The sequence below is a fragment of the Hydractinia symbiolongicarpus genome, chromosome 9 (assembly GCF_029227915.1).
Source record: "Hydractinia symbiolongicarpus strain clone_291-10 chromosome 9, HSymV2.1, whole genome shotgun sequence".
Lineage (NCBI taxonomy): Eukaryota > Metazoa > Cnidaria > Hydrozoa > Anthoathecata > Hydractiniidae > Hydractinia > Hydractinia symbiolongicarpus.
The window spans coordinates 10242402-10265519 of NC_079883.1; the positions used below are offsets into that span (position 1 = coordinate 10242402).

At 40.3% G+C, this 23118-nt stretch overlaps 15 non-coding genes across 15 annotated transcripts; 4 read left to right on the forward strand and 11 right to left on the reverse strand.

The window, feature by feature from the left end:
- Positions 1-4353: 4353 nt before the first annotated feature.
- LOC130658099 (5S ribosomal RNA) lies at positions 4354-4472 on the forward strand. Its single transcript, XR_008985316.1, has one exon. It is a non-coding gene; the product is annotated as a 5S ribosomal RNA (ribosomal RNA).
- Positions 4473-4800: 328 nt separating this feature from the next.
- Positions 4801-4965, reverse strand: LOC130660056 (U1 spliceosomal RNA). The gene has a single exon (XR_008987258.1). It is a non-coding gene; the product is annotated as a U1 spliceosomal RNA (small nuclear RNA).
- Positions 4966-5150: 185 nt separating this feature from the next.
- Positions 5151-5342, reverse strand: LOC130661104 (U2 spliceosomal RNA). Its single transcript, XR_008988300.1, has one exon. It is a non-coding gene; the product is annotated as a U2 spliceosomal RNA (small nuclear RNA).
- A 322-nt stretch (positions 5343-5664) lies between these two features.
- Trnar-acg (transfer RNA arginine (anticodon ACG)) lies at positions 5665-5737 on the reverse strand. Its single transcript has one exon. It is a non-coding gene; the product is annotated as a tRNA-Arg (tRNA).
- Positions 5738-10205: 4468 nt separating this feature from the next.
- On the forward strand, positions 10206-10324 carry LOC130658100 (5S ribosomal RNA). The gene has a single exon (XR_008985317.1). It is a non-coding gene; the product is annotated as a 5S ribosomal RNA (ribosomal RNA).
- Positions 10325-10652: 328 nt separating this feature from the next.
- LOC130660057 (U1 spliceosomal RNA) lies at positions 10653-10817 on the reverse strand. Its single transcript, XR_008987259.1, has one exon. It is a non-coding gene; the product is annotated as a U1 spliceosomal RNA (small nuclear RNA).
- A 185-nt stretch (positions 10818-11002) lies between these two features.
- On the reverse strand, positions 11003-11194 carry LOC130661105 (U2 spliceosomal RNA). Its single transcript, XR_008988301.1, has one exon. It is a non-coding gene; the product is annotated as a U2 spliceosomal RNA (small nuclear RNA).
- A 322-nt stretch (positions 11195-11516) lies between these two features.
- Trnar-acg (transfer RNA arginine (anticodon ACG)) lies at positions 11517-11589 on the reverse strand. The gene has a single exon. It is a non-coding gene; the product is annotated as a tRNA-Arg (tRNA).
- A 4468-nt stretch (positions 11590-16057) lies between these two features.
- LOC130658101 (5S ribosomal RNA) lies at positions 16058-16176 on the forward strand. Its single transcript, XR_008985318.1, has one exon. It is a non-coding gene; the product is annotated as a 5S ribosomal RNA (ribosomal RNA).
- A 328-nt stretch (positions 16177-16504) lies between these two features.
- On the reverse strand, positions 16505-16669 carry LOC130660470 (U1 spliceosomal RNA). Its single transcript, XR_008987669.1, has one exon. It is a non-coding gene; the product is annotated as a U1 spliceosomal RNA (small nuclear RNA).
- Positions 16670-16854: 185 nt separating this feature from the next.
- Positions 16855-17046, reverse strand: LOC130661498 (U2 spliceosomal RNA). Its single transcript, XR_008988689.1, has one exon. It is a non-coding gene; the product is annotated as a U2 spliceosomal RNA (small nuclear RNA).
- Positions 17047-17368: 322 nt separating this feature from the next.
- Trnar-acg (transfer RNA arginine (anticodon ACG)) lies at positions 17369-17441 on the reverse strand. Its single transcript has one exon. It is a non-coding gene; the product is annotated as a tRNA-Arg (tRNA).
- Positions 17442-21908: 4467 nt separating this feature from the next.
- LOC130658102 (5S ribosomal RNA) lies at positions 21909-22027 on the forward strand. The gene has a single exon (XR_008985319.1). It is a non-coding gene; the product is annotated as a 5S ribosomal RNA (ribosomal RNA).
- A 328-nt stretch (positions 22028-22355) lies between these two features.
- Positions 22356-22520, reverse strand: LOC130660058 (U1 spliceosomal RNA). The gene has a single exon (XR_008987260.1). It is a non-coding gene; the product is annotated as a U1 spliceosomal RNA (small nuclear RNA).
- A 185-nt stretch (positions 22521-22705) lies between these two features.
- LOC130661107 (U2 spliceosomal RNA) lies at positions 22706-22897 on the reverse strand. The gene has a single exon (XR_008988302.1). It is a non-coding gene; the product is annotated as a U2 spliceosomal RNA (small nuclear RNA).
- Between the last annotated feature and the right edge of the window lie 221 nt (positions 22898-23118).

The following is a 23118-nucleotide window of genomic DNA, read 5'->3' on the forward strand; positions in this document are numbered from 1 at the left end:
CTGTGGTCTAATAAAAAAGTCGAAACGCAGTGCCCAATATATGAATTGCTCCTAATAGCCGGAAACAGGCCGTGTCGATGATGTAGGCCGACATACGCAACGCAAACCAAAGAACGCTTTATGAAAATCCTAACACGAGCGCGGAAGAAGCCCAAATTAACAGACTAGATGTAATGCTGAAGACCTCAAACTCCAGCAGCTTCTCTTGCAGACTATTGCGTCGTACTACAAATAAAAATTAACATGTTTTCGCATTGTCGCGGCACCCAAAACGGACATTATACGATGTACAGAAACACACATTTCTGTTTTCGCGCCAAATCAATTCCCGGGAGTGGTACTTTTACGTCCGCATACTTCGCACCGTCTTAAATTATATCTCATTTACACGGTAATGTTTAGTATACTTCTACTGTGATAACAAGCATCGTTTATCGTTGGATTGTTGTAAGAAAACATTAAAAATGAGTGAAGCAGCTTCTCCAAAGAAAATCGCACCCAAGAAGAAACCTGCTGCAAAGAAGACAGCTGATCACCCTAAATATGTGGACATGATCAAGGCTGCTATCGCTACCCTAAAGGAACGCGGTGGTTCATCTCGCCAAGCTATTACAAAATATATTCATGCAAATTACAAAGTTGCTGAAAACTCAGATCATCATCTGAAAATGGCTCTTAAACGAGGAGTAACATCAGGCGATTTGATTCAAACTAAAGGCACTGGTGCTTCTGGATCATTCAAGCTAGGTCAGGTAAAAAAAGAAAAACCTAAGAAAAAGGCCGCAGCAAAAAAGCCAACGGCAAAGAAGCCTACTGCAAAGAAAAGTACACCAAAAAAGAAGCCAGCAAAGAAGAGCACGCCAAAGAAAGCAGCAAAGAAGCCTGCCACAAAGAAAGCCTCGGCTAAGAAACCAGCAGCTAAGAAACCCACAAAGAAGCCTGTTGCTAAAAAACCTGCAGCAAAGAAGGTCAAAAAGACTCCCAAAAAGGCAGCAAAGAAGACCGCAAAAAAATAATTTGTGTGTATCTGGCTATTACATTAACAAACGGCTATTTTTATAGCCACACATTTACAAAAAAACATTATCTTGGTACAAAGTTAAACTTGTTTAAGTCACTTAAACAGTTAAAAAAGAGTAAATTTAAGATTAGATTCCCTAAGTTTAAGTATTTTCGTTTTTAAATTTCTTATTTTCTTGCTTTTACTTTTCTTGCCCTTCATATTTTTAACATTGTCAAACTTTATGTAGCATAAAATTTTTATGTAGCATAAAATTTAAACAGAAAGCAGGACAAAGTTTGATATAAAAAGCTAGCCGTAATATTTTTTATGGATGTGTGGCTATAAAAATAGCCGTTTTTTGTTTGGTAAGATGCTTAGGCACGTTCCCCACGAATTCTTCTTGCCAACTGGATGTCTTTAGGCATGATTGTAACTCGTTTTGCGTGAATGGCACACAAGTTAGTATCCTCGAACAAGCCAACAAGGTACGCTTCAGAAGCCTCTTGCAGAGCCATAACGGCTGTGCTCTGGAATCGCAGATCTGTTTTGAAGTCCTGAGCAATTTCTCGCACAAGACGCTGGAAAGGCAACTTGCGGATCAAGAGCTCGGTTGACTTCTGGTATCTTCTGATTTCTCTGAGAGCAACTGTACCAGGTCTGTAACGATGTGGTTTTTTCACTCCTCCAGTAGCTGGTGCGCTTTTCCTCGCAGCTTTAGTGGCGAGTTGTTTTCGTGGAGCCTTTCCTCCAGTAGATTTACGTGCAGTTTGCTTTGTACGAGCCATATTTTAAGAAGTCGATGTAGTACGGATACACAAGACGGTCTAAAATGCACTATCGCGCCAAAGTTTTATTTCTCATATTGATTGACAGCTAAGGTTCAAAACAAACCATTTGATTGGTGCTAAGAAAGTAATTTCTGATTGGCTGCATAATGACATTACGCTCATTACTTTAACATTTTTATAAAATCTGTGTTTTTTGGCTACGGGAAAACGGCTGTATCTTCTGATACACAAAAGCTTTTGACTTTTTTTTTTTTTAGTAAGTAGCAGAAGGTTTGGCGAATTCCAACGATGCCAAATTTATTGCCTTACTGAAACATTAAGACCACGAATTTTTAAAAAAACTACAGTTTTACTTAAAAAAATGTACAAAATGTTCGGAACATTTTGTAATGACGCAACTCTATTGGTTAATTAGGGTGTTTCCACGAGCAGTAGGTAATTTTATGGCCTCTTTTTAAAGCTGTCTGAATTCTGTTAACTCAAACGTTGTTTTTGTACTCGTTCTGTACGCAACTATATCAATATGTCTGGACGCGGAAAAGGAGGTAAAGGATTGGGAAAAGGAGGTGCTAAACGTCACCGAAAAATTCTTCGTGATAACATTCAGGGAATCACAAAACCTGCTATTCGGCGTCTTGCTCGACGAGGTGGTGTCAAACGTATCTCTGGCCTTATCTATGAGGAAACCAGAGGTGTACTGAAGGTTTTCTTAGAGAATGTTATTCGTGATGCTGTAACCTACACAGAGCACGCTAAACGCAAGACCGTTACCGCTATGGATGTTGTTTATGCCTTAAAACGTCAAGGAAGAACTCTTTACGGATTCGGAGGTTAAGCGTTGTCATTGCTCAACAAAAACGGCTATTTTTATAGCCACAAATCTTTTAAAACATTACTTTGTGCACGCTTCCAAATTACACAATGTGTAAAGTCTTGTCACAGTTACATTTATTGCTATACGATACTATGTCATATATGACACAAAAAAAATTTAGAAATACTTTGTAGGGTTAATTTGCCTGGGAGTGTTTCCGTGAAAAGCTGGGTTAAGTTAAATGTAAGCAATAACATGGATCAATGTACTTGTCTTTTCTGCAAGTACAGCTAATAATACGTATGAAAAGTGAAGCTAATCCACACACACATGGGGAAGTATTTTAAATGTAGGCTAGTGTTCTTAAGCACATTATTTAGAAGTTTTATTAACTTCGGTTAACTTGTAGTGACGCCAAGTAAATGTTTTTTTAAAGATGTGTGGTCTTAAAAAAGACCGTTTGTGTTTGGTAGACGTTGGTTTACTTGCTGCTTGTGTATTTTGTGACGGCTTTTGTTCCTTCACTGACTGCGTGTTTTGCAAGTTCTCCAGGCAAGAGAAGACGTACTGCGGTTTGAATTTCACGAGAAGAGATGGTCGACTTTTTGTTTTGAAGAGCCAAACGCGAAGCTTCGGAAGCAATGCGCTCAAAGATGTCGTTGACAAATGAGTTCATGATGCTCATAGCTTTGCTTGAAACTCCGACATCTGGGTGAACTTGTTTCAAAACATTGTAGATGTAAATAGCATAACTTTCCTTTCTCTTTCTCTTGCGTTTCTTTTCACCAGTTCCACCAATCTTTCCTCCTTTTTTGCCGGCTCTTTTTTCACCTTTCTTGGCTACTTTAGGTGCCTGTTTTCCTCCTTTAGCTGCTGCGTCAGACATGGTTAAAAATTTTTGCTACTTAACTTGTAAATAAGCATTAAACTGCAAGTCAAAACTTTTTGTTTATAAGTAAAAAAATCGGATCGAATTCGATCCGAAAACGCCGATACGCAATTTAATTGGTTAAAAAAAAAATCTTTTGTTTAATACTTAATTATGATTGGTTAAAAAAACATGATTTCGATCCTATTTTTATGATGAAAAAACGAGTAAAGTTTATTTCGTTAACACTTACGTTAAATATTCGTACGTTTTTGTATTAACTTACAAATCAAATCGCAGTTATGTCTGGACGTGGAAAAGGTGGAAAAGCTAAGGCTAAAGCCAAGACAAGATCCTCAAGAGCTGGACTTCAATTTCCAGTCGGTAGAGTGCATAGATTCCTTCGTAGAGGGCACTATGCTAACCGAATTGGATCTGGAGCACCAGTTTACTTAGCAGCCGTCTTGGAATATTTATCTGCTGAGATATTGGAGTTGGCTGGTAACGCAGCAAGAGACAACAAAAAAGCTAGGATTATTCCAAGACATTTACAATTGGCTGTTCGTAATGATGAAGAATTAAACAAACTTTTGAGCGGTGTAACCATTGCAGCTGGTGGTGTTTTGCCAAACATTCAAGCTGTCTTACTCCCAAAGAAGAACGACAAAGGACAGAAGAAGTAAACCGCTACACTCAGAAAACAACGGCTATTTTTATAGCCACACATCTTTAAAAAAACATTGTTTTTTTCACAAAACTATAACCTTAAAGTCTAATAGATAATCCATGCATACGCCTTGTCCTAAGTAACTCAAAGAAATTAAATAAAAAAATTTGATCACAACGTCAAAATAAATTGCACGTATTTGCACCTACTAATGTCTACGGCCATACCACGATGAACACACCCGTTCTCGTCTGATCACGGAAGTTAAGCATCGTCGGGCCGGGATAGTACTTGGATGGGGGACCGCCTGGGAACTCCCGGTGTCGTAGGCTTTTCATTTTCATTTGCTGTGATATATTTCTTGTTATAACAATTAAGGAACGTGGCGGTTGTTGAAAGTGTTTCCTATGACATTTTCCTACGACATTTTCAGGTGATAGTACGAGAAAAAAGAGCTTTCAAATGCATACAAACTCGATCTATTGCCGATCATCCAATAACCCTGACGGAATGGCAAATAAAATAAAATTCCGCCGCCTTCCGAGGACTTATATCGCAATCACGTTTCGTAACAGCCAAGCGAGGTTTTACCTTAGCGTTTAAGTCACCACCGACATTTGGCCGCGCAACTTTTCTAAGCTCATTCATTTTGACTTAAGGAGGGGGCGAGCGCGGACGCAGGCCCCCACTACCAGAAATTGTACGGTCGAGTTACTGACGTTTGCAGTAATCGCAGAGGTCAGCCCAAGCGTAGTGCAATGCAAGAGCCTCACTCTGGAAGAAAACCCTCATTGATCAGTCTTTACTTCCCCGTCAGGTAAGTATGAGTTGGAACTGCACCGTAGCATGAGGGTACCCTTCAAAGTTTGTTAATGCTTGTGGCTTGAGTGTGTTATAAACTGCCGTGTCGCGGGGCATAGGCTGTATTCTCCCCCAGTGTACGCGTTTTGTTCCCGCCGTAGACTATGCAGAGTGCCGTCGGAAAGAGGACTGCTATTATTCTTTTATTGCTTATGTGGGCCGCCATCGGTAATAGTGCAACACCAAGGCAACCCGTGGTCACGGCGTGAATGAATCCACCTCCATGACCCAAGGCCAAAAATCAGATTAATATACTGACCATTCAGAGAATGGCCTACCAGATATTAAACTGATAAGAACAGATACTACACTTGATCTTAGCCATTAGGCCGAGAAGCGATAAAGAACAAGCGTTGCCATGATAGGCATCGTCCACACACCGTAACTGCTTGTGGAGCATGTCACGTTACTGTAAAGCTTACAACTGTCACCGCGTACGGATGGACGGCGACATAGTAAAAATCACGGCTGTTGATTTAGCCGTAGGATGGAGAGCGACTGTAGCGAGTGGATGGTAACTTACATGAATGCTAACAAAGGCGACGATACTAAGTGCGTGATATTACTTTCCAATATGTCTGCGTACATTCCGTTTATCAACGCATTACGCCAGAACGTGCGCGCGCGTTACACAGTAGACCATGCAGCCGAAATGCGACAGTGCGACCCTGCCAGGAGTCGAACCTGGAATCCCCTGATTCGTAGTCAGATGCCTTATCCATTGGGCCACAGGGCCATGCTTATGACTTCGCCCCATCGTCATTTTGGCTTGCGCATTCGTTTTACTTACGACAGAATTCTTCGTGTTTGTAGCCATGAAAGAAAGGGACTTCTGTGAGTGAATTTTTTTACTGTGGTCTAATAAAAAAGTCGAAACGCAGTGCCCAATATATGAATTGCTCCTAATAGCCGGAAACAGGCCGTGTCGATGATGTAGGCCGACATACGCAACGCAAACCAAAGAACGCTTTATGAAAATCCTAACACGAGCGCGGAAGAAGCCCAAATTAACAGACTAGATGTAATGCTGAAGACCTCAAACTCCAGCAGCTTCTCTTGCAGACTATTGCGTCGTACTACAAATAAAAATTAACATGCTTTCGCATAGTCGCGGCACCCAAAACGGACATTATACGATGTACAGAAACACACATTTCTGTTTTCGCGCCAAATCAATTCCCGGGAGTGGTACTTTTACGTCCGCATACTTCGCACCGTCTTAAATTATATCTCATTTACACGGTAATGTTTAGTATACTTCTACTGTGATAACAAGCATCGTTTATCGTTGGATTGTTGTAAGAAAACATTAAAAATGAGTGAAGCAGCTTCTCCAAAGAAAATCGCACCCAAGAAGAAACCTGCTGCAAAGAAGACAGCTGATCACCCTAAATATGTGGACATGATCAAGGCTGCTATCGCTACCCTAAAGGAACGCGGTGGTTCATCTCGCCAAGCTATTACAAAATATATTCATGCAAATTACAAAGTTGCTGAAAACTCAGATCATCATCTGAAAATGGCTCTTAAACGAGGAGTAACATCAGGCGATTTGATTCAAACTAAAGGCACTGGTGCTTCTGGATCATTCAAGCTAGGTCAGGTAAAAAAAGAAAAACCTAAGAAAAAGGCCGCAGCAAAAAAGCCAACGGCAAAGAAGCCTACTGCAAAGAAAAGTACACCAAAAAAGAAGCCAGCAAAGAAGAGCACGCCAAAGAAAGCAGCAAAGAAGCCTGCCACAAAGAAAGCCTCGGCTAAGAAACCAGCAGCTAAGAAACCCACAAAGAAGCCTGTTGCTAAAAAACCTGCAGCAAAGAAGGTCAAAAAGACTCCCAAAAAGGCAGCAAAGAAGACCGCAAAAAAATAATTTGTGTGTATCTGGCTATTACATTAACAAACGGCTATTTTTATAGCCACACATTTACAAAAAAACATTATCTTGGTACAAAGTTAAACTTGTTTAAGTCACTTAAACAGTTAAAAAAGAGTAAATTTAAGATTAGATTCCCTAAGTTTAAGTATTTTCGTTTTTAAATTTCTTATTTTCTTGCTTTTACTTTTCTTGCCCTTCATATTTTTAACATTGTCAAACTTTATGTAGCATAAAATTTTTATGTAGCATAAAATTTAAACAGAAAGCAGGACAAAGTTTGATATAAAAAGCTAGCCGTAATATTTTTTATGGATGTGTGGCTATAAAAATAGCCGTTTTTTGTTTGGTAAGATGCTTAGGCACGTTCCCCACGAATTCTTCTTGCCAACTGGATGTCTTTAGGCATGATTGTAACTCGTTTTGCGTGAATGGCACACAAGTTAGTATCCTCGAACAAGCCAACAAGGTACGCTTCAGAAGCCTCTTGCAGAGCCATAACGGCTGTGCTCTGGAATCGCAGATCTGTTTTGAAGTCCTGAGCAATTTCTCGCACAAGACGCTGGAAAGGCAACTTGCGGATCAAGAGCTCGGTTGACTTCTGGTATCTTCTGATTTCTCTGAGAGCAACTGTACCAGGTCTGTAACGATGTGGTTTTTTCACTCCTCCAGTAGCTGGTGCGCTTTTCCTCGCAGCTTTAGTGGCGAGTTGTTTTCGTGGAGCCTTTCCTCCAGTAGATTTACGTGCAGTTTGCTTTGTACGAGCCATATTTTAAGAAGTCGATGTAGTACGGATACACAAGACGGTCTAAAATGCACTATCGCGCCAAAGTTTTATTTCTCATATTGATTGACAGCTAAGGTTCAAAACAAACCATTTGATTGGTGCTAAGAAAGTAATTTCTGATTGGCTGCATAATGACATTACGCTCATTACTTTAACATTTTTATAAAATCTGTGTTTTTTGGCTACGGGAAAACGGCTGTATCTTCTGATACACAAAAGCTTTTGACTTTTTTTTTTTTTAGTAAGTAGCAGAAGGTTTGGCGAATTCCAACGATGCCAAATTTATTGCCTTACTGAAACATTAAGACCACGAATTTTTAAAAAAACTACAGTTTTACTTAAAAAAATGTACAAAATGTTCGGAACATTTTGTAATGACGCAACTCTATTGGTTAATTAGGGTGTTTCCACGAGCAGTAGGTAATTTTATGGCCTCTTTTTAAAGCTGTCTGAATTCTGTTAACTCAAACGTTGTTTTTGTACTCGTTCTGTACGCAACTATATCAATATGTCTGGACGCGGAAAAGGAGGTAAAGGATTGGGAAAAGGAGGTGCTAAACGTCACCGAAAAATTCTTCGTGATAACATTCAGGGAATCACAAAACCTGCTATTCGGCGTCTTGCTCGACGAGGTGGTGTCAAACGTATCTCTGGCCTTATCTATGAGGAAACCAGAGGTGTACTGAAGGTTTTCTTAGAGAATGTTATTCGTGATGCTGTAACCTACACAGAGCACGCTAAACGCAAGACCGTTACCGCTATGGATGTTGTTTATGCCTTAAAACGTCAAGGAAGAACTCTTTACGGATTCGGAGGTTAAGCGTTGTCATTGCTCAACAAAAACGGCTATTTTTATAGCCACAAATCTTTTAAAACATTACTTTGTGCACGCTTCCAAATTACACAATGTGTAAAGTCTTGTCACAGTTACATTTATTGCTATACGATACTATGTCATATATGACACAAAAAAAATTTAGAAATACTTTGTAGGGTTAATTTGCCTGGGAGTGTTTCCGTGAAAAGCTGGGTTAAGTTAAATGTAAGCAATAACATGGATCAATGTACTTGTCTTTTCTGCAAGTACAGCTAATAATACGTATGAAAAGTGAAGCTAATCCACACACACATGGGGAAGTATTTTAAATGTAGGCTAGTGTTCTTAAGCACATTATTTAGAAGTTTTATTAACTTCGGTTAACTTGTAGTGACGCCAAGTAAATGTTTTTTTAAAGATGTGTGGTCTTAAAAAAGACCGTTTGTGTTTGGTAGACGTTGGTTTACTTGCTGCTTGTGTATTTTGTGACGGCTTTTGTTCCTTCACTGACTGCGTGTTTTGCAAGTTCTCCAGGCAAGAGAAGACGTACTGCGGTTTGAATTTCACGAGAAGAGATGGTCGACTTTTTGTTTTGAAGAGCCAAACGCGAAGCTTCGGAAGCAATGCGCTCAAAGATGTCGTTGACAAATGAGTTCATGATGCTCATAGCTTTGCTTGAAACTCCGACATCTGGGTGAACTTGTTTCAAAACATTGTAGATGTAAATAGCATAACTTTCCTTTCTCTTTCTCTTGCGTTTCTTTTCACCAGTTCCACCAATCTTTCCTCCTTTTTTGCCGGCTCTTTTTTCACCTTTCTTGGCTACTTTAGGTGCCTGTTTTCCTCCTTTAGCTGCTGCGTCAGACATGGTTAAAAATTTTTGCTACTTAACTTGTAAATAAGCATTAAACTGCAAGTCAAAACTTTTTGTTTATAAGTAAAAAAATCGGATCGAATTCGATCCGAAAACGCCGATACGCAATTTAATTGGTTAAAAAAAAAATCTTTTGTTTAATACTTAATTATGATTGGTTAAAAAAACATGATTTCGATCCTATTTTTATGATGAAAAAACGAGTAAAGTTTATTTCGTTAACACTTACGTTAAATATTCGTACGTTTTTGTATTAACTTACAAATCAAATCGCAGTTATGTCTGGACGTGGAAAAGGTGGAAAAGCTAAGGCTAAAGCCAAGACAAGATCCTCAAGAGCTGGACTTCAATTTCCAGTCGGTAGAGTGCATAGATTCCTTCGTAGAGGGCACTATGCTAACCGAATTGGATCTGGAGCACCAGTTTACTTAGCAGCCGTCTTGGAATATTTATCTGCTGAGATATTGGAGTTGGCTGGTAACGCAGCAAGAGACAACAAAAAAGCTAGGATTATTCCAAGACATTTACAATTGGCTGTTCGTAATGATGAAGAATTAAACAAACTTTTGAGCGGTGTAACCATTGCAGCTGGTGGTGTTTTGCCAAACATTCAAGCTGTCTTACTCCCAAAGAAGAACGACAAAGGACAGAAGAAGTAAACCGCTACACTCAGAAAACAACGGCTATTTTTATAGCCACACATCTTTAAAAAAACATTGTTTTTTTCACAAAACTATAACCTTAAAGTCTAATAGATAATCCATGCATACGCCTTGTCCTAAGTAACTCAAAGAAATTAAATAAAAAAATTTGATCACAACGTCAAAATAAATTGCACGTATTTGCACCTACTAATGTCTACGGCCATACCACGATGAACACACCCGTTCTCGTCTGATCACGGAAGTTAAGCATCGTCGGGCCGGGATAGTACTTGGATGGGGGACCGCCTGGGAACTCCCGGTGTCGTAGGCTTTTCATTTTCATTTGCTGTGATATATTTCTTGTTATAACAATTAAGGAACGTGGCGGTTGTTGAAAGTGTTTCCTATGACATTTTCCTACGACATTTTCAGGTGATAGTACGAGAAAAAAGAGCTTTCAAATGCATACAAACTCGATCTATTGCCGATCATCCAATAACCCTGACGGAATGGCAAATAAAATAAAATTCCGCCGCCTTCCGAGGACTTATATCGCAATCACGTTTCGTAACAGCCAAGCGAGGTTTTACCTTAGCGTTTAAGTCACCACCGACATTTGGCCGCGCAACTTTTCTAAGCTCATTCATTTTGACTTAAGGAGGGGGCGAGCGCGGACGCAGGCCCCCACTACCAGAAATTGTACGGTCGAGTTACTGACGTTTGCAGTAATCGCAGAGGTCAGCCCAAGCGTAGTGCAATGCAAGAGCCTCACTCTGGAAGAAAACCCTCATTGATCAGTCTTTACTTCCCCGTCAGGTAAGTATGAGTTGGAACTGCACCGTAGCATGAGGGTACCCTTCAAAGTTTGTTAATGCTTGTGGCTTGAGTGTGTTATAAACTGCCGTGTCGCGGGGCACAGGCTGTATTCTCCCCCAGTGTACGCGTTTTGTTCCCGCCGTAGACTATGCAGAGTGCCGTCGGAAAGAGGACTGCTATTATTCTTTTATTGCTTATGTGGGCCGCCATCGGTAATAGTGCAACACCAAGGCAACCCGTGGTCACGGCGTGAATGAATCCACCTCCATGACCCAAGGCCAAAAATCAGATTAATATACTGACCATTCAGAGAATGGCCTACCAGATATTAAACTGATAAGAACAGATACTACACTTGATCTTAGCCATTAGGCCGAGAAGCGATAAAGAACAAGCGTTGCCATGATAGGCATCGTCCACACACCGTAACTGCTTGTGGAGCATGTCACGTTACTGTAAAGCTTACAACTGTCACCGCGTACGGATGGACGGCGACATAGTAAAAATCACGGCTGTTGATTTAGCCGTAGGATGGAGAGCGACTGTAGCGAGTGGATGGTAACTTACATGAATGCTAACAAAGGCGACGATACTAAGTGCGTGATATTACTTTCCAATATGTCTGCGTACATTCCGTTTATCAACGCATTACGCCAGAACGTGCGCGCGCGTTACACAGTAGACCATGCAGCCGAAATGCGACAGTGCGACCCTGCCAGGAGTCGAACCTGGAATCCCCTGATTCGTAGTCAGATGCCTTATCCATTGGGCCACAGGGCCATGCTTATGACTTCGCCCCATCGTCATTTTGGCTTGCGCATTCGTTTTACTTACGACAGAATTCTTCGTGTTTGTAGCCATGAAAGAAAGGGACTTCTGTGAGTGAATTTTTTTACTGTGGTCTAATAAAAAAGTCGAAACGCAGTGCCCAATATATGAATTGCTCCTAATAGCCGGAAACAGGCCGTGTCGATGATGTAGGCCGACATACGCAACGCAAACCAAAGAACGCTTTATGAAAATCCTAACACGAGCGCGGAAGAAGCCCAAATTAACAGACTAGATGTAATGCTGAAGACCTCAAACTCCAGCAGCTTCTCTTGCAGACTATTGCGTCGTACTACAAATAAAAATTAACATGCTTTCGCATAGTCGCGGCACCCAAAACGGACATTATACGATGTACAGAAACACACATTTCTGTTTTCGCGCCAAATCAATTCCCGGGAGTGGTACTTTTACGTCCGCATACTTCGCACCGTCTTAAATTATATCTCATTTACACGGTAATGTTTAGTATACTTCTACTGTGATAACAAGCATCGTTTATCGTTGGATTGTTGTAAGAAAACATTAAAAATGAGTGAAGCAGCTTCTCCAAAGAAAATCGCACCCAAGAAGAAACCTGCTGCAAAGAAGACAGCTGATCACCCTAAATATGTGGACATGATCAAGGCTGCTATCGCTACCCTAAAGGAACGCGGTGGTTCATCTCGCCAAGCTATTACAAAATATATTCATGCAAATTACAAAGTTGCTGAAAACTCAGATCATCATCTGAAAATGGCTCTTAAACGAGGAGTAACATCAGGCGATTTGATTCAAACTAAAGGCACTGGTGCTTCTGGATCATTCAAGCTAGGTCAGGTAAAAAAAGAAAAACCTAAGAAAAAGGCCGCAGCAAAAAAGCCAACGGCAAAGAAGCCTACTGCAAAGAAAAGTACACCAAAAAAGAAGCCAGCAAAGAAGAGCACGCCAAAGAAAGCAGCAAAGAAGCCTGCCACAAAGAAAGCCTCGGCTAAGAAACCAGCAGCTAAGAAACCCACAAAGAAGCCTGTTGCTAAAAAACCTGCAGCAAAGAAGGTCAAAAAGACTCCCAAAAAGGCAGCAAAGAAGACCGCAAAAAAATAATTTGTGTGTATCTGGCTATTACATTAACAAACGGCTATTTTTATAGCCACACATTTACAAAAAAACATTATCTTGGTACAAAGTTAAACTTGTTTAAGTCACTTAAACAGTTAAAAAAGAGTAAATTTAAGATTAGATTCCCTAAGTTTAAGTATTTTCGTTTTTAAATTTCTTATTTTCTTGCTTTTACTTTTCTTGCCCTTCATATTTTTAACATTGTCAAACTTTATGTAGCATAAAATTTTTATGTAGCATAAAATTTAAACAGAAAGCAGGACAAAGTTTGATATAAAAAGCTAGCCGTAATATTTTTTATGGATGTGTGGCTATAAAAATAGCCGTTTTTTGTTTGGTAAGATGCTTAGGCACGTTCCCCACGAATTCTTCTTGCCAACTGGATGTCTTTAGGCATGATTGTAACTCGTTTTGCGTGAATGGCACACAAGTTAGTATCCTCGAACAAGCCAACAAGGTACGCTTCAGAAGCCTCTTGCAGAGCCATAACGGCTGTGCTCTGGAATCGCAGATCTGTTTTGAAGTCCTGAGCAATTTCTCGCACAAGACGCTGGAAAGGCAACTTGCGGATCAAGAGCTCGGTTGACTTCTGGTATCTTCTGATTTCTCTGAGAGCAACTGTACCAGGTCTGTAACGATGTGGTTTTTTCACTCCTCCAGTAGCTGGTGCGCTTTTCCTCGCAGCTTTAGTGGCGAGTTGTTTTCGTGGAGCCTTTCCTCCAGTAGATTTACGTGCAGTTTGCTTTGTACGAGCCATATTTTAAGAAGTCGATGTAGTACGGATACACAAGACGGTCTAAAATGCACTATCGCGCCAAAGTTTTATTTCTCATATTGATTGACAGCTAAGGTTCAAAACAAACCATTTGATTGGTGCTAAGAAAGTAATTTCTGATTGGCTGCATAATGACATTACGCTCATTACTTTAACATTTTTATAAAATCTGTGTTTTTTGGCTACGGGAAAACGGCTGTATCTTCTGATACACAAAAGCTTTTGACTTTTTTTTTTTTTAGTAAGTAGCAGAAGGTTTGGCGAATTCCAACGATGCCAAATTTATTGCCTTACTGAAACATTAAGACCACGAATTTTTAAAAAAACTACAGTTTTACTTAAAAAAATGTACAAAATGTTCGGAACATTTTGTAATGACGCAACTCTATTGGTTAATTAGGGTGTTTCCACGAGCAGTAGGTAATTTTATGGCCTCTTTTTAAAGCTGTCTGAATTCTGTTAACTCAAACGTTGTTTTTGTACTCGTTCTGTACGCAACTATATCAATATGTCTGGACGCGGAAAAGGAGGTAAAGGATTGGGAAAAGGAGGTGCTAAACGTCACCGAAAAATTCTTCGTGATAACATTCACGGAATCACAAAACCTGCTATTCGGCGTCTTGCTCGACGAGGTGGTGTCAAACGTATCTCTGGCCTTATCTATGAGGAAACCAGAGGTGTACTGAAGGTTTTCTTAGAGAATGTTATTCGTGATGCTGTAACCTACACAGAGCACGCTAAACGCAAGACCGTTACCGCTATGGATGTTGTTTATGCCTTAAAACGTCAAGGAAGAACTCTTTACGGATTCGGAGGTTAAGCGTTGTCATTGCTCAACAAAAACGGCTATTTTTATAGCCACAAATCTTTTAAAACATTACTTTGTGCACGCTTCCAAATTACACAATGTGTAAAGTCTTGTCACAGTTACATTTATTGCTATACGATACTATGTCATATATGACACAAAAAAAATTTAGAAATACTTTGTAGGGTTAATTTGCCTGGGAGTGTTTCCGTGAAAAGCTGGGTTAAGTTAAATGTAAGCAATAACATGGATCAATGTACTTGTCTTTTCTGCAAGTACAGCTAATAATACGTATGAAAAGTGAAGCTAATCCACACACACATGGGGAAGTATTTTAAATGTAGGCTAGTGTTCTTAAGCACATTATTTAGAAGTTTTATTAACTTCGGTTAACTTGTAGTGACGCCAAGTAAATGTTTTTTTAAAGATGTGTGGTCTTAAAAAAGACCGTTTGTGTTTGGTAGACGTTGGTTTACTTGCTGCTTGTGTATTTTGTGACGGCTTTTGTTCCTTCACTGACTGCGTGTTTTGCAAGTTCTCCAGGCAAGAGAAGACGTACTGCGGTTTGAATTTCACGAGAAGAGATGGTCGACTTTTTGTTTTGAAGAGCCAAACGCGAAGCTTCGGAAGCAATGCGCTCAAAGATGTCGTTGACAAATGAGTTCATGATGCTCATAGCTTTGCTTGAAACTCCGACATCTGGGTGAACTTGTTTCAAAACATTGTAGATGTAAATAGCATAACTTTCCTTTCTCTTTCTCTTGCGTTTCTTTTCACCAGTTCCACCAATCTTTCCTCCTTTTTTGCCGGCTCTTTTTTCACCTTTCTTGGCTACTTTAGGTGCCTGTTTTCCTCCTTTAGCTGCTGCGTCAGACATGGTTAAAAATTTTTGCTACTTAACTTGTAAATAAGCATTAAACTGCAAGTCAAAACTTTTTGTTTATAAGTAAAAAAATCGGATCGAATTCGATCCGAAAACGCCGATACGCAATTTAATTGGTTAAAAAAAAAATCTTTTGTTTAATACTTAATTATGATTGGTTAAAAAAACATGATTTCGATCCTATTTTTATGATGAAAAAACGAGTAAAGTTTATTTCGTTAACACTTACGTTAAATATTCGTACGTTTTTGTATTAACTTACAAATCAAATCGCAGTTATGTCTGGACGTGGAAAAGGTGGAAAAGCTAAGGCTAAAGCCAAGACAAGATCCTCAAGAGCTGGACTTCAATTTCCAGTCGGTAGAGTGCATAGATTCCTTTGTAGAGGGCACTATGCTAACCGAATTGGATCTGGAGCACCAGTTTACTTAGCAGCCGTCTTGGAATATTTATCTGCTGAGATATTGGAGTTGGCTGGTAACGCAGCAAGAGACAACAAAAAAGCTAGGATTATTCCAAGACATTTACAATTGGCTGTTCGTAATGATGAAGAATTAAACAAACTTTTGAGCGGTGTAACCATTGCAGCTGGTGGTGTTTTGCCAAACATTCAAGCTGTCTTACTCCCAAAGAAGAACGACAAAGGACAGAAGAAGTAAACCGCTACACTCAGAAAACAACGGCTATTTTTATAGCCACACATCTTTAAAAAAACATTGTTTTTTTCACAAAACTATAACCTTAAAGTCTAATAGATAATCCATGCATACGCCTTGTCCTAAGTAACTCAAAGAAATTAAATAAAAAAATTTGATCACAACGTCAAAATAAATTGCACGTATTTGCACCTACTAATGTCTACGGCCATACCACGATGAACACACCCGTTCTCGTCTGATCACGGAAGTTAAGCATCGTCGGGCCGGGATAGTACTTGGATGGGGGACCGCCTGGGAACTCCCGGTGTCGTAGGCTTTTCATTTTCATTTGCTGTGATATATTTCTTGTTATAACAATTAAGGAACGTGGCGGTTGTTGAAAGTGTTTCCTATGACATTTTCCTACGACATTTTCAGGTGATAGTACGAGAAAAAAGAGCTTTCAAATGCATACAAACTCGATCTATTGCCGATCATCCAATAACCCTGACGGAATGGCAAATAAAATAAAATTCCGCCGCCTTCCGAGGACTTATATCGCAATCACGTTTCGTAACAGCCAAGCGAGGTTTTACCTTAGCGTTTAAGTCACCACCGACATTTGGCCGCGCAACTTTTCTAAGCTCATTCATTTTGACTTAAGGAGGGGGCGAGCGCGGACGCAGGCCCCCACTAGAAGAAATTGTACGGTCGAGTTACTGACGTTTGCAGTAATCGCAGAGGTCAGCCCAAGCGTAGTGCAATGCAAGAGCCTCACTCTGGAAGAAAACCCTCATTGATCAGTCTTTACTTCCCCGTCAGTTAAGTATGAGTTGGAACTGCACCGTAGCATGAGGGTACCCTTCAAAGTTTGTTAATGCTTGTGGCTTGAGTGTGTTATAAACTGCTGTGTCGCGGGGCATAGGCTGTATTCTCCCCCAGTGTACGCGTTTTGTTCCCGCCGTAGACTATGCAGAGTGCCGTCGGAAAGAGGACTGCTATTATTCTTTTATTGCTTATGTGGGCCGCCATCGGTAATAGTGCAACACCAAGGCAACCCGTGGTCACGGCGTGAATGAATCCACCTCCATGACCCAAGGCCAAAAATCAGATTAATATACTGACCATTCAGAGAATGGCCTACCAGATATTAAACTGATAAGAACAGATACTACACTTGATCTTAGCCATTAGGCGGAGAAGCGATAAAGAACAAGCGTTGCCATGATAGGCATCGTCCACACACCGTAACTGCTTGTGGAGCATGTCACGTTACTGTAAAGCTTACAACTGTCACCGCGTACGGATGGACGGCGACATAGTAAAAATCACGGCTGTTGATTTAGCCGTAGGATGGAGAGCGACTGTAGCGAGTGGATGGTAACTTACATGAATGCTAACAAAGGCGACGATACTAAGTGCGTGATATTACTTTCCAATATTTCTGCGTACATTCCGTTTATCAACGCATTACGCCAGAACGTGCGCGCGCGTTACACAGTAGACCATGCAGCCGAAATGCGACAGTGCGACCCTGCCAGGAGTCGAACCTGGAATCCCCTGATTCGTAGTCAGATGCCTTATCCATTGGGCCACAGGGCCATGCTTATGACTTCGCCCCATCGTCATTTTGGCTTGCGCATTCGTTTTACTTACGACAGAATTCTTCGTGTTTGTAGCCATGAAAGAAAGGGACTTCTGTGAGTGAATTTTTTTACTGTGGTCTAATAAAAAAGTCGAAACGCAGTGCCCAATATATGAATTGCTCCTAATAGCCGGAAACAGGCCGTGTCGATGATGTAGGCCGACATACGCAACGCAAACCAAAGAACGCTTTATGAAAATCCTAACACGAGCGCGGAAGAAGCCCAAATTAACAGACTAGATGTAATGCTGAAGACCTCAAACTCCAGCAGCTTCTCTTGCAGACTATTGCGTCGTACTACAAATAAAAATTAACATGCTTTCGCATAGTCGCGGCACCCAAAACGGACATTATACGATGTACAGAAACACACATTTCTGTTTTCGCGCCAAATCAATTCCCGGGAGTGGTACTTTTACGTCCGCATACTTCGCACCGTCTTAAATTATATCTCATTTACACGGTAATGTTTAGTATACTTCTACTGTGATAACAAGCATCGTTTATCGTTGGATTGTTGTAAGAAAACATTAAAAATGAGTGAAGCAGCTTCTCCAAAGAAAATCGCACCCAAGAAGAAACCTGCTGCAAAGAAGACAGCTGATCACCCTAAATATGTGGACATGATCAAGGCTGCTATCGCTACCCTAAAGGAACGCGGTGGTTCATCTCGCCAAGCTATTACAAAATATATTCATGCAAATTACAAAGTTGCTGAAAACTCAGATCATCATCTGAAAATGGCTCTTAAACGAGGAGTAACATCAGGCGATTTGATTCAAACTAAAGGCACTGGTGCTTCTGGATCATTCAAGCTAGGTCAGGTAAAAAAAGAAAAACCTAAGAAAAAGGCCGCAGCAAAAAAGCCAACGGCAAAGAAGCCTACTGCAAAGAAAAGTACACCAAAAAAGAAGCCAGCAAAGAAGAGCACGCCAAAGAAAGCAGCAAAGAAGCCTGCCACAAAGAAAGCCTCGGCTAAGAAACCAGCAGCTAAGAAACCCACAAAGAAGCCTGTTGCTAAAAAACCTGCAGCAAAGAAGGTCAAAAAGACTCCCAAAAAGGCAGCAAAGAAGACCGCAAAAAAATAATTTGTGTGTATCTGGCTATTACATTAACAAACGGCTATTTTTATAGCCACACATTTACAAAAAAACATTATCTTGGTACAAAGTTAAACTTGTTTAAGTCACTTAAACAGTTAAAAAAGAGTAAATTTAAGATTAGATTCCCTAAGTTTAAGTATTTTCGTTTTTAAATTTCTTATTTTCTTGCTTTTACTTTTCTTGCCCTTCATATTTTTAACATTGTCAAACTTTATGTAGCATAAAATTTTTATGTAGCATAAAATTTAAACAGAAAGCAGGACAAAGTTTGATATAAAAAGCTAGCCGTAATATTTTTTATGGATGTGTGGCTATAAAAATAGCCGTTTTTTGTTTGGTAAGATGCTTAGGCACGTTCCCCACGAATTCTTCTTGCCAACTGGATGTCTTTAGGCATGATTGTAACTCGTTTTGCGTGAATGGCACACAAGTTAGTATCCTCGAACAAGCCAACAAGGTACGCTTCAGAAGCCTCTTGCAGAGCCATAACGGCTGTGCTCTGGAATCGCAGATCTGTTTTGAAGTCCTGAGCAATTTCTCGCACAAGACGCTGGAAAGGCAACTTGCGGATCAAGAGCTCGGTTGACTTCTGGTATCTTCTGATTTCTCTGAGAGCAACTGTACCAGGTCTGTAACGATGTGGTTTTTTCACTCCTCCAGTAGCTGGTGCGCTTTTCCTCTCAGCTTTAGTGGCGAGTTGTTTTCGTGGAGCCTTTCCTCCAGTAGATTTACGTGCAGTTTGCTTTGTACGAGCCATATTTTAAGAAGTCGATGTAGTACGGATACACAAGACGGTCTAAAATGCACTATCGCGCCAAAGTTTTATTTCTCATATTGATTGACAGCTAAGGTTCAAAACAAACCATTTGATTGGTGCTAAGAAAGTAATTTCTGATTGGCTGCATAATGACATTACGCTCATTACTTTAACATTTTTATAAAATCTGTGTTTTTTGGCTACGGGAAAACGGCTGTATCTTCTGATACACAAAAGCTTTTGACTTTTTTTTTTTTTAGTAAGTAGCAGAAGGTTTGGCGAATTCCAACGATGCCAAATTTATTGCCTTACTGAAACATTAAGACCACGAATTTTTAAAAAACTACAGTTTTACTTAAAAAAATGTACAAAATGTTCGGAACATTTTGTAATGACGCAACTCTATTGGTTAATTAGGGTGTTTCCACGAGCAGTAGGTAATTTTATGGCCTCTTTTTAAAGCTGTCTGAATTCTGTTAACTCAAACGTTGTTTTTGTACTCGTTCTGTACGCAACTATATCAATATGTCTGGACGCGGAAAAGGAGGTAAAGGATTGGGAAAAGGAGGTGCTAAACGTCACCGAAAAATTCTTCGTGATAACATTCAGGGAATCACAAAACCTGCTATTCGGCGTCTTGCTCGACGAGGTGGTGTCAAACGTATCTCTGGCCTTATCTATGAGGAAACCAGAGGTGTACTGAAGGTTTTCTTAGAGAATGTTATTCGTGATGCTGTAACCTACACAGAGCACGCTAAACGCAAGACCGTTACCGCTATGGATGTTGTTTATGCCTTAAAACGTCAAGGAAGAACTCTTTACGGATTCGGAGGTTAAGCGTTGTCATTGCTCAACAAAAACGGCTATTTTTATAGCCACAAATCTTTTAAAACATTACTTTGTGCACGCTTCCAAATTACACAATGTGTAAAGTCTTGTCACAGTTACATTTATTGCTATACGATACTATGTCATATATGACACAAAAAAAATTTAGAAATACTTTGTAGGGTTAATTTGCCTGGGAGTGTTTCCGTGAAAAGCTGGGTTAAGTTAAATGTAAGCAATAACATGGATCAATGTACTTGTCTTTTCTGCAAGTACAGCTAATAATACGTATGAAAAGTGAAGCTAATCCACACACACATGGGGAAGTATTTTAAATGTAGGCTAGTGTTCTTAAGCACATTATTTAGAAGTTTTATTAACTTCGGTTAACTTGTAGTGACGCCAAGTAAATGTTTTTTTAAAGATGTGTGGTCTTAAAAAAGACCGTTTGTGTTTGGTAGACGTTGGTTTACTTGCTGCTTGTGTATTTTGTGACGGCTTTTGTTCCTTCACTGACTGCGTGTTTTGCAAGTTCTCCAGGCAAGAGAAGACGTACTGCGGTTTGAATTTCACGAGAAGAGATGGTCGACTTTTTGTTTTGAAGAGCCAAACGCGAAGCTTCGGAAGCAATGCGCTCAAAGATGTCGTTGACAAATGAGTTCATGATGCTCATAGCTTTGCTTGAAACTCCGACATCTGGGTGAACTTGTTTCAAAACATTGTAGATGTAAATAGCATAACTTTCCTTTCTCTTTCTCTTGCGTTTCTTTTCACCAGTTCCACCAATCTTTCCTCCTTTTTTGCCGGCTCTTTTTTCACCTTTCTTGGCTACTTTAGGTGCCTGTTTTCCTCCTTTAGCTGCTGCGTCAGACATGGTTAAAAATTTTTGCTACTTAACTTGTAAATAAGCATTAAACTGCAAGTCAAAACTTTTTGTTTATAAGTAAAAAAATCGGATCGAATTCGATCCGAAAACGCCGATACGCAATTTAATTGGTTAAAAAAAAAATCTTTTGTTTAATACTTAATTATGATTGGTTAAAAAAACATGATTTCGATCCTATTTTTATGATGAAAAAACGAGTAAAGTTTATTTCGTTAACACTTACGTTAAATATTCGTACGTTTTTGTATTAACTTACAAATCAAATCGCAGTTATGTCTGGACGTGGAAAAGGTGGAAAAGCTAAGGCTAAAGCCAAGACAAGATCCTCAAGAGCTGGACTTCAATTTCCAGTCGGTAGAGTGCATAGATTCCTTCGTAGAGGGCACTATGCTAACCGAATTGGATCTGGAGCACCAGTTTACTTAGCAGCCGTCTTGGAATATTTATCTGCTGAGATATTGGAGTTGGCTGGTAACGCAGCAAGAGACAACAAAAAAGCTAGGATTATTCCAAGACATTTACAATTGGCTGTTCGTAATGATGAAGAATTAAACAAACTTTTGAGCGGTGTAACCATTGCAGCTGGTGGTGTTTTGCCAAACATTCAAGCTGTCTTACTCCCAAAGAAGAACGACAAAGGACAGAAGAAGTAAACCGCTACACTCAGAAAACAACGGCTATTTTTATAGCCACACATCTTTAAAAAAACATTGTTTTTTTCACAAAACTATAACCTTAAAGTCTAATAGATAATCCATGCATACGCCTTGTCCTAAGTAACTCAAAGAAATTAAATAAAAAAATTTGATCACAACGTCAAAATAAATTGCACGTATTTGCACCTACTAATGTCTACGGCCATACCACGATGAACACACCCGTTCTCGTCTGATCACGGAAGTTAAGCATCGTCGGGCCGGGATAGTACTTGGATGGGGGACCGCCTGGGAACTCCCGGTGTCGTAGGCTTTTCATTTTCATTTGCTGTGATATATTTCTTGTTATAACAATTAAGGAACGTGGCGGTTGTTGAAAGTGTTTCCTATGACATTTTCCTACGACATTTTCAGGTGATAGTACGAGAAAAAAGAGCTTTCAAATGCATACAAACTCGATCTATTGCCGATCATCCAATAACCCTGACGGAATGGCAAATAAAATAAAATTCCGCCGCCTTCCGAGGACTTATATCGCAATCACGTTTCGTAACAGCCAAGCGAGGTTTTACCTTAGCGTTTAAGTCACCACCGACATTTGGCCGCGCAACTTTTCTAAGCTCATTCATTTTGACTTAAGGAGGGGGCGAGCGCGGACGCAGGCCCCCACTACCAGAAATTGTACGGTCGAGTTACTGACGTTTGCAGTAATCGCAGAGGTCAGCCCAAGCGTAGTGCAATGCAAGAGCCTCACTCTGGAAGAAAACCCTCATTGATCAGTCTTTACTTCCCCGTCAGGTAAGTATGAGTTGGAACTGCACCGTAGCATGAGGGTACCCTTCAAAGTTTGTTAATGCTTGTGGCTTGAGTGTGTTATAAACTGCCGTGTCGCGGGGCATAGGCTGTATTCTCCCCCAGTGTACGCGTTTTGTTCCCGCCGTAGACTATGCAGAGTGCCGTCGGAAAGAGGACTGCTATTATTCTTTTATTGCTTATGTGGGCCGCCATCGGTAATAGTGCAACACCAAGGCAACCCGTGGTCACGGCGTGAATGAATCCACCTCCATGACCCAAGGCCAAAAATCAGATTAATATACTGACCATTCAGAGAATGGCCTACCAGATATTAAACTGATAAGAACAGATACTACACTTGATCTTAGCCATTAGGCCGAGAAGCGATAAAGAACAAGCGTTGCCATGATAGGCATCGTCCACACACCGTAACTGCTTGTGGAGCATGTCACGTTACTGTAAAGCTTACAACTGTCACCGCGTACGGATGGACGGCGACATAGTAAAAATCACGGCTGTTGATTTAGCCGTAGGATGGAGAGCGACTGTAGCGAGTGGATGGTAACTTACATGAATGCTAACAAAGGCGACGATACTAAGTGCGTGATA